The following is a 9,440-nucleotide window of genomic DNA, read 5'->3' as shown; positions in this document are numbered from 1 at the left end:
TGAAGTTCATCGCAGTGAAGTCAATGAAGTCATTTGCAGTACTTGGCAAACTGCTTTTTAGTAATCAGAAGCTTCAAAAATGAAGCTCATAACAGCCTTTCCACTGGACCTGTACTGTGACTCCACCAACAGCAAGTCTCTATGTTGCTGCTATACCCCATCATCTCTCAGTAAGGTGCTTAGTTCCAGACTATGGTCAGCATAAAGAAAGAACAGGCACTTCCCCAAGTCAGGAAAAAAAAGAGTCAGGAAATGGGAAAAGTCAGTCAGGTGCTATACACGGTAAAAAGAGGCGCAGGAATGAAGGCTGCCAGTTTCAAAGAGGGTGTCTGAACTTGGCAGATTTCCTGAGAGTGCTGCTCTCAGCTACCTGCATGAGCAGCTGAGTTCCTCCTGACCAGCTGCAGAGCCTCTGTGGGGTACAGCAGGTCATGCAAAAGGTCTGTGCTCTGGGAGACAAAGCAGCAAAGGGGCAGCATTGTCACTGTCCCCAGCTGTGACACCATCACGGGCACAGTGCCCACCGTGCCTTTCCAAAGGCTGACCAGGGATCTGCAGCACAAACAAGGTTGGAGCACAGAACTGCTCAAACTCGAGCTAGGGCCTTAACCAGAGGCATTCTGCAACTTTAGAAAATTACTTATCATCATCACAAAAAAATCATGGAAGCATATAATTTGCTGGTAGTCTGTATGCTCTGAAAACAGTGCATATCATATAGAAAAATGATAACAGAAAAACTCACCAAATAATTTAAAATTCAAGAAGAATTCAGTAATCATCAAGTAACAAAACTTTTGTTAACATTTCATGATATCAAATAACTACAGTCATAAGGGAAACAGAGGATAAATCAGGCATTTAAAACACAAAAAAAGCAGTAACTGATGCTGACACCAAGTGATAAAATGTATGCCTTCATCATGCCTTTCAGTCCTGCCAGAGGCAGATGCACAGAGGTAACAGAGGAGCTTGAGAACATGAAGGAGGAAATGAAAGAAACACAACAACCCCAAGAAGTGACCCCAACAAAGAGCCCACACAAAGACTCTCCCACTTCAGGTGTCATCCCTGTCTCCCTCAAGTGTGGAAGTGGCTGTTCCCCCCCTCCCAACCAGTGCCTTCTCCTACACATATCACCTCCTCTGGAAATGCTGATGACTAATGCATTCTCTCTCACATACATGAAACATGCCCCCTGTCCTTTTTCATTTTTTTGGAATAGTGAAAGAGGACCACATTAACTATGATTTATTTTCCCACTTAAGAGCTGTGAAGTATATGATATTTCAATGAAAAATTGTCAGGAAAAAAAATCTGGGTAGGTACCTCTTCCTTCTTTCTCTGTGACTTTCAGATAAAATTATTAATTGAAATAAATATCCCAGTAGGGCTATGGCAAAAGAAGCAGAGTGATCCACATGTAGTACTGTACAAAACATTCTCTTGATATTCAACAGCTCAGATGACACAGCTGCTAAAAGCAAAACAAACATTGCACAGCTTATCTACTATTTCACAAGGACTTGGAACGAAGGATATTTGATTTATCAGTGCAAATAAGTTGGTTAAATGTTTCTTAATGAACTCAGTTAATCCAAACATTACCTGAAAAGTTCCAATGTCAGACTTTGTAACTAGGTTTCACTGAAAATTAACTTCCATGACCTCTTTCAGTGTTCCCTTACCTTTTTCATTGCACCTTTCATGTAAGGTACATTGACTCATTAGACTAAGAGCTATTAAGGATGGATTATTATTTATTACTTGATCCAGGTGTAACTACCTACCTGGGGTAGATCATGTGATGGCAAAGGCCTGCCTAGGCAGAAAATCATCAGTCCAACCTTTAGAAGTAGGTCCTGAACTTTGAATGTCTCACAGACTGTGTACAAAATCATTCTGCTGTGGAGTTAGACAATGAATGTTCCTTTTTTGAGGTTTCCATGTCTGCTTTCAGAGATAAGATAATTGACCTTTCTCTCCCTGCTTTGCTCTGACCATTCTTTTTGCAGGGGGTCTGCACAAACACAGACTTTATAAAATGAGCAAATTTAAACTTGATGTTTCCTATAATCTCTTGTTTCTGCCACCACACACACTAATGCTCGGGCACTTGTTGATATCAAAAGAAGCACAAAGAGAGTGGCAGAAGATTTCAGTTGCAAAATTCTGGAGATGCAGGAAGAGGCAGAGATGAGGCACTGACTGGTTGGCGACATGATGTGCCTGAGAGCAGAGCACTCCTGCAGTCACAGAGCTTGTGGTAGCCCCAAGGGCCCCACACTGATACCTCACAGCCACATTGCTGCTGTGGGACTGCCTTTACCACCATGGGGCTCTCCTGGTACCACCTGGCTCCAGAAACTGCTGCTCTGGTGTTTCTGCTGTGGCTGAGAAAGGAAGAGAGTCTTCTGTATGGCTGCAGCTGGATGAAGTGCTGGGACAACTTCAACAAATGTCATCAACATGTTTTATGATCTCAGATTATGGAACCTGTTGACTATTCATCAAGAAAAAATGCTATACCCACCCAAGGCATGGGAATGACTGAGTGTTTCTATACTGATAACCACTGAATGAGGGATGCAGTCAATAGCAGTCAGTCATGTAAAGCCATGACTGTGTGATTAAAACTAGAAAAATCACTGTACCAGGAGAATGTCAGACATGTCCAGGTGAAAACATAAGCTCCTGGAAAATCTAAATCTGAGGTGAGTGCTGATTCCAAAGGAAAGCAGACCAGCAGGGATCACTAGGGACAGCTGCACAAATTGCTGAGATGTAAAGAAGTGGGACCTTAGCGGTCTCAGAAGTAAAACTCTATCAAAGAGTAAAATCCTATCTCCATGCTTACACATACTCTCTTAGAAATCCCACAGTGAGATGCCAGAGCATGCTGCTTACCAGGTGGTAAATATTAACACTATTGGCAAAGAACAAGAAATGTTTCTAAAAAATATTACTGCGGTCGAGCAGCAGCAGAGGGCACCAGTGACAAGAACATCTGACTGCTTCAGAGTCCAGAGCCAGGGCAGTCCCCACAACCCCACGGGGCCCCTTGGAGGCTCCAGCAATTCTCCAGAACTCTCCTTTGCATCTCTGCAGGGCTGCTTCACTTCTGGTGTTTCAGCTTCTCTTGCTGCTCAGCTTTGGGCAGTGCTTCAGTTTCATCTCTCATGATACTTGTCCTAACTCCTCCCTGTGTGATCCTCACCTATGCCATGACCAGTCCCACTCCAAGCTTGTGCTCTGAGCCCCCTCAGCATCCTTCCCTCTTTGTTTCAGGTGCCCTGCCCCGGATGGAAGGGGTCACACCACAGGTACCTCTCCCTGGCTGCCCCACAGCCTGTGGTGCTTCCCCCAGGGATGTGCCTGCCCCATGACTGCCCCTCCAGGAATTCCAGCACTCCTTCCCATCCTCCACAAGGACCCACACCTGGAATCTGACAGGTCATGGCCACTGTGACTCTCCTTTCATAAATCTGTCATAAAACACTCTAGAAAATTCTGATCTCATAATTTTGCTATGAAGAGAGAGTTTCCTTTTCTCAGCCTTCCCAATGACCTCCCAGAGCACAGCAGAATAGCTAAACACAGTCACAAAGCTGCTTCCAAACCAAACCAAACCAAACCAAACCAAACCAAACCAAACCAAACCAAACCAAACCAAACCAAACCAAACCAAACCACCTTCCACCTGAAACCAGCTGGGTTCCAGGTCTGCAAGAGAAAGGCAGTGACAACCCACAGTATTAAGTGCATATGGTTTGGATCAGGGTTCACATCATGCTTGTGTCAGGTATTTCTCTCTGGTTTTCTTCACTGGCTCACATCCAGATCCTTAGAAGTCAAAACTCTCCCACAGCTGCATCACATCTGCCCTCTCTTACCTCCCCTCCAGGTGTGAGTGCACAGCTGTCCCCTGGCAGTGCTCCACACGTGGGAGGTCAGGCCACAGGCACTGCATGCCTGGGGACACAGAGAGCTGGCAAAGCTCTCACAGATCCTCCTGCTGCCCTCACAGCCCCAGTGTTGTGCATGATTTCTTTTACTGCCAGTATGTTCTCCTGTTCTCAGTATGTGAAGGGCGACCTTGGTCATATGGCTCAATCTGGGTGACACCAACTCACACAAGCAGTTATGAGTTATTTTCAGAGCCTGAAAATCAACACAGTTAGTGCAAGATGCTGTCATATTAATGAAGAAAAGGGCAGAATTTGAATCTTACCTGTTATGGCAATACAGACTCAAGCTTCTCCTTCAAAAACCTTGGTGAAAGCCAGCCGACTTTAAAGGAAGGACTGGAGAATTGCACTCTTTGCAATGAAAAAAAGTTGCATTTACTGGTCCTATGAATTTAATTAGCTGTGTGAATGACTGAAGAGTAAAAAGAGTAAAAGAACAGTCTGGTGATTTAACTTTGCATCAGGAACAAACAAGTGACATTTTTCAGATTTAGGTGGCCCAAGATTTGAAAAACCAAAAATACATCCAAAATATATTCTGAAATGTTATTGGCCTAAGAAGATTTGGTGTGAAAATACCATTCATTACTTGTACCATGCATATTACTAACAGGAAACCTGGTTTTACGTACACTTTTTTCCCAGTGAATTTACTCATAGTGAAAACATTTATCGTGGAAGGCCTAGAGACAGATAAACTTTGGCAAATCAAACAAGACCAAAAGCAAGAAACAAAACCATAAAATATCACAGAAAAACTGCAGATATATAACTGCACCCACTAAATTTTTTCCTGTTGTTAAAGGATTTTTCCGTATTCTGCTGACTCCTCTAGACTGGGTTCACCTGTTAAAATGTGCATTTATAAATGATAAAACCATAAACTAATGCGGTTTGACATGACCATCTCTACAGAACAATGAATTTTTGCTTGTTAGACTGCCAGCATAATCTTTCAAGATTCAGCCAGACTGAGTTCAAAAATGATAAATCAATCACCAGTCCTCCTTTTCTGAATTTTTATCTCTTTAGCTGATGGTTCTTGACATGATTTTGACTGCAACATTTAAGTGATTCTATTGATAAAACAGATAAAATTTTACAAGAGATAAAGTGATATGAAACCAAACCAAAGCACTGTCTCACTCAACAGTGAAGCTTTCATGCTTCACTGGCAGTATGTTGTGTGAATCACTTTTGTTGAAGCTGCCTGAAGAAACAGCCAGGCAAACATACCAGTAACCCTAATTCTCTTCATATATGTACAAGCTGTATGCTGACATATGGGCATAGGTGTCCAAAAAGTTACTCCTAATTTATCCCTCATTGCTCTTTATCAGTCTTCAGATTTTTAAACAAAGTGTGTTTAACTGTCTACCAGTGCCAAGTCACACATGACTCTTGCAAAAGTCTCCCCAGTAACTTGTTCAGAGCAATATCTCACAAAAGAACAAACTCCCTCCTCCTCTCTGTGGTGCTCCCATTTCCAGCACAGCATGTGCCAAAGGTAAAGGAAATGTGAACAGGGAAGTTTAGCCCATGCAGTGAGGTTGCACTGCATGTTTCTGAGAGCAGCTGAAGCCTTCAGACAACACCCTGCTTGTGACACCTTTCATTCTTGATTTCATATATTTTTATTATTGTTCTACTAACACATTATTCAAGAAGCAACTGGACAACGTTCTCAAGCATGTGGTGTGACTCACAGGGCTGTTCCATGCAGGGCCAGGACTTGGACTCAGTGAGCCTTGTGGGTTCCTGACAAATCAGGGTATTCTATAATACTATGATTCACATAATTTCTGAGGTCTTTCAGGAATTGATTTCACAAGATGTCAGTGTTTATAAAGTCTTGAATTCTTAGTGTTGACCCATCACATGTGGTCAGTCCCACTGGGTTTCCTTTGGCAGTTTTCCACACGCTGGGTCAAATGCTGAAGCACAGATTCCCCTTTCATGATTGGTAACACCTGTTCTGGGAGATTTTTCACATAAACAGAGCCAAGAACCTTCATCCAGAACTCATCCAAACTGTGGGTGAGCTGCTAGCTTATTCCCAAACTTACTTTATAGATTTCCACCTGTATAACTCCCAAAAACCTTATGGAAAGACATTTTGTCATTAGCTGCTTCGATCAATTTGTACATCTCAATGTGATCCATTACTTCAGCAAAGCCTCAGACCTTTCTGTGGATCACCCAAATGCAGCTCAAATCTCCTCTGTCTCTGCTCTCTTCAGACCCTCTGCTTCCAGTACATGGATTTTGCAAAGCTTCCAGCATCCTACTATTACTACATCTGTTGATTTCCTTTTGTGACACAAGTACTGTTAAGAAAATTTTCTTTCCAGAAACATTTCTCATGCATGATTTAAGAGAACTATTAATATCTTTACTGTCAAGCTAGCCCTGTAAAACAAAGGGAGAAGAAACATAACTAAATCTTGGCCAGGCTTATTGATTATTTCTACTCACTTCCATCTATGCAGACAGAAGTACCAGTACTCCCACTTTTAAATCATGTAGGCTCATTAGCCTTTGACATATAATGATTCCAGAAAAATAATGTTTCAGCAGCACAGCTCCTGGGAAGGAGAAGGCTTCCAGATGGCTTTCTATACCCAAAACAAGAAAAGCCTGCTGTGAAATGATGCTGCTGAAACAGCTTGAATATACTGATACAACCCAGGCTTAAGTAGGATTCCAGTGGTGTAAATCCATTGCTTTTGGGTTAAAATGTAAAAAACCATTTTTCTTCATGCCAGAATTTCATCTGATTTTGTGCAGTCCACTATGAAGCCTGTTAATGAGTATGTTTATGTTGGGTCAAATGCAGTGGCCAAGTGAAAATCAGGCAACACTTACATACTTCCACAAACACAGCAGGACAGGGAGTCTGCCTCTGACCTGTTGTTTCCACAGGGCCAGGCAAACCAGATCTGCTTGTTTTAGGCCAAACACAGCTCTTGTACCATTTGAAGCTCAGCACTGACCAGGCAAGCACCAGATGAAGCCAGACTGTTCAAAGCTTTACCCAAACACTTTGTGATACCTGATCATCAGCATATCAGGCTGGCTTTGTCACCATGCACGCCTGCTTATCAGTAAACATGTCATCAGACAGATTATCCTACAATTATTAGGATAGTGGTTAATGCTGATTATTGATGACTGCTGAAGATTGATGGCTGCTAACCATTAGTAGATATGAGTGGCAGCAGACAGTGCCACAGATCACTGCTCTCAAGAACATGCAAAAAAGATTGTTATAAAGTTGGTAGATCTGAAAAGTTACCAACCAGCTTTGACCCCTATAATATTTTCCTCACAGATGAATGAGAACTGGCTTATTATGTCCTGTGGCTTGTCTAGAGCTGACCCTAGAACCACAAAGAAAATAAAGGTTGGAGTCTTTATTTGCCACTGCCTGAGGGCAGAAATAGAGCTCCCCTTACTGTCATGATTGCAGTATCTTTGAGACAAATGCTATAGCTCAACTTATTGGTGAAATGAAACAAAACATCCACCTGAGAGCAGCAGGCTGTAACCAAAGCACACTGCATTATAAAGTATCTACAGCCATTTAACTGAGATGAGAACCATGCAGTGCTTTAGCTCCCCAGAGACAGAGGCTCTTACACTGCTGTACTCCCACAGAGACAGAAGGACTCAGAGGCTCCCAAGTCTGCAGGAAGGCCAGCACACCCCTTGCCTATGGGGATTCCTCCTGCAAGGGATCCTGAAAAGGCAGCAAGGGGAGAGGGAGGCTGCCAGCTGTTAGATTGCACAGACATTAGTGACTTCATGCTTGTGAGGGAGGTGCTCAGACAAGGAACTGGACAGTGAAGGAAGAGCTCTACAAACAAGCACCAAGCTGGGAAAGAAATTGTTCTCCAGTGTCCTGTACTAAAGGATGTTCTCAGTTTTATTCCCACTGCTGACACAGACTGTGGTAACTGCAGTGAGTTCAAGGCTTTCCTCTGCTGTGTCTTGCACAGCTCCACAGAATGGGCTGGCCAGGCTCCCCAGAAACCTCTGCTGTATTCTGCTCTATGCAGGTAGCCAAAAGCCTGAATTAAAATTAGAGCAAACCCTGATTAAGTTAAATACAAGTTAAATATTTCTAGCATTGGATGATAGAACTCTCCATGGCACGGGGTTAGAACTAGATGATCTTCAAGGTCTCTTCCAACACAAACTGCTCTATGATTCTACAGTAACTCAGCTATCTAATTAGAGATTGAGCCTAATCACCAAGTACTGGATTTTAAACACTGCAAATCTAAAGTCAAAAGGCTGCTGGATATACAGTATGCTGAATTTGAAGCTTGATAGGGGCCTACTGAAGTCCAGGTTCCCACTCAATTCTTAGAAGGAAATATTTGAACAACTCACTTAATATTTCTTTCGCTCTCTGAATGTATTGTCCACTGCTTGCAAATGTGAAAACAGGAAATTTGTTCAGTAACACAGACAATTTGTTGTGTGGTTTGTGACAAAAATCCACAGAAAAACTGCAGATACCTGGCTGCAAGCATGAGGAAATGCAGCCTATGAAATAATGACTGAAATAGCCATTTAATCATTGTAATCTGCCCACACACTGTGCACACAGTGGTAACAGATAAGAGGTTTAAAGTAAGTCTTACAGAAAAAGACCCAGGAAATTATTCAGTTTATCAAAAGAAAAGGGAAGCATGTAGTAGGGAACATGGTCAGAGAAGGATTTTCAGTCACACAAGGCTGCTGCAAGAGGCATGCCATCTGTTGCAAGATGTGAAGCTAGAATGCACACTGAATAGAAACACAGCATTTATCTTTCACAGCATGAGGGATGCACCAGTGAGACAAGTGTCTCAAGCACCAGGGTGAATCATGTTTTGGTACATGGTGAGTGGATGTGTTCACAGATGATTCCTAGATCAAGCACCCCTGTATTGAATTTGGAGAGGGAAATGCTTCAGGGAAATCCAAATGCCTGTGCTATGGCGAGATCAGTCTAAGCAATCAAACCCCCATCTTCTGGCCATAAAAACCCATGACTCAGTTAAGCTCTAAATGTACCAGCCACATCAGATTGTGCAATATTTATGCCTTTTTATAGTATAAATAAAGCAAACTATGCCCTGGTGATACTATCTCAGTGTGAGTGATTTCTTCCAGGATACTATGTCGCTCTTACTGCAGCAGGAAAGGACAGTTGCTGGTTGAAGCTTGCTAGCTAGAAATACATCTTTGGGGGTTATTTTGTGTTCTGCTCAACACACAACAACAGAGCAAGTAATTCTGAGCAACCAAGCCTGAACTTGTTGCTCTCTCTCTAGAAGGATGAAACTATCATGCTTCAGATACACAGCTTTCTCACAGTCTCTCTGTAAAGGAAGAACCTCAAATCAGAGATTATCTACTGAATTCCATTGCTCTTGTTCCTTTTCCCCACAGGTAAAATGGGGATTGATGGGAAAAGGGTAG

Source organism: Agelaius phoeniceus, chromosome 9 (assembly GCF_051311805.1).
Source record: "Agelaius phoeniceus isolate bAgePho1 chromosome 9, bAgePho1.hap1, whole genome shotgun sequence".
NCBI lineage: Eukaryota > Metazoa > Chordata > Aves > Passeriformes > Icteridae > Agelaius > Agelaius phoeniceus.
This window is presented reverse-complemented; position numbering follows the sequence as displayed.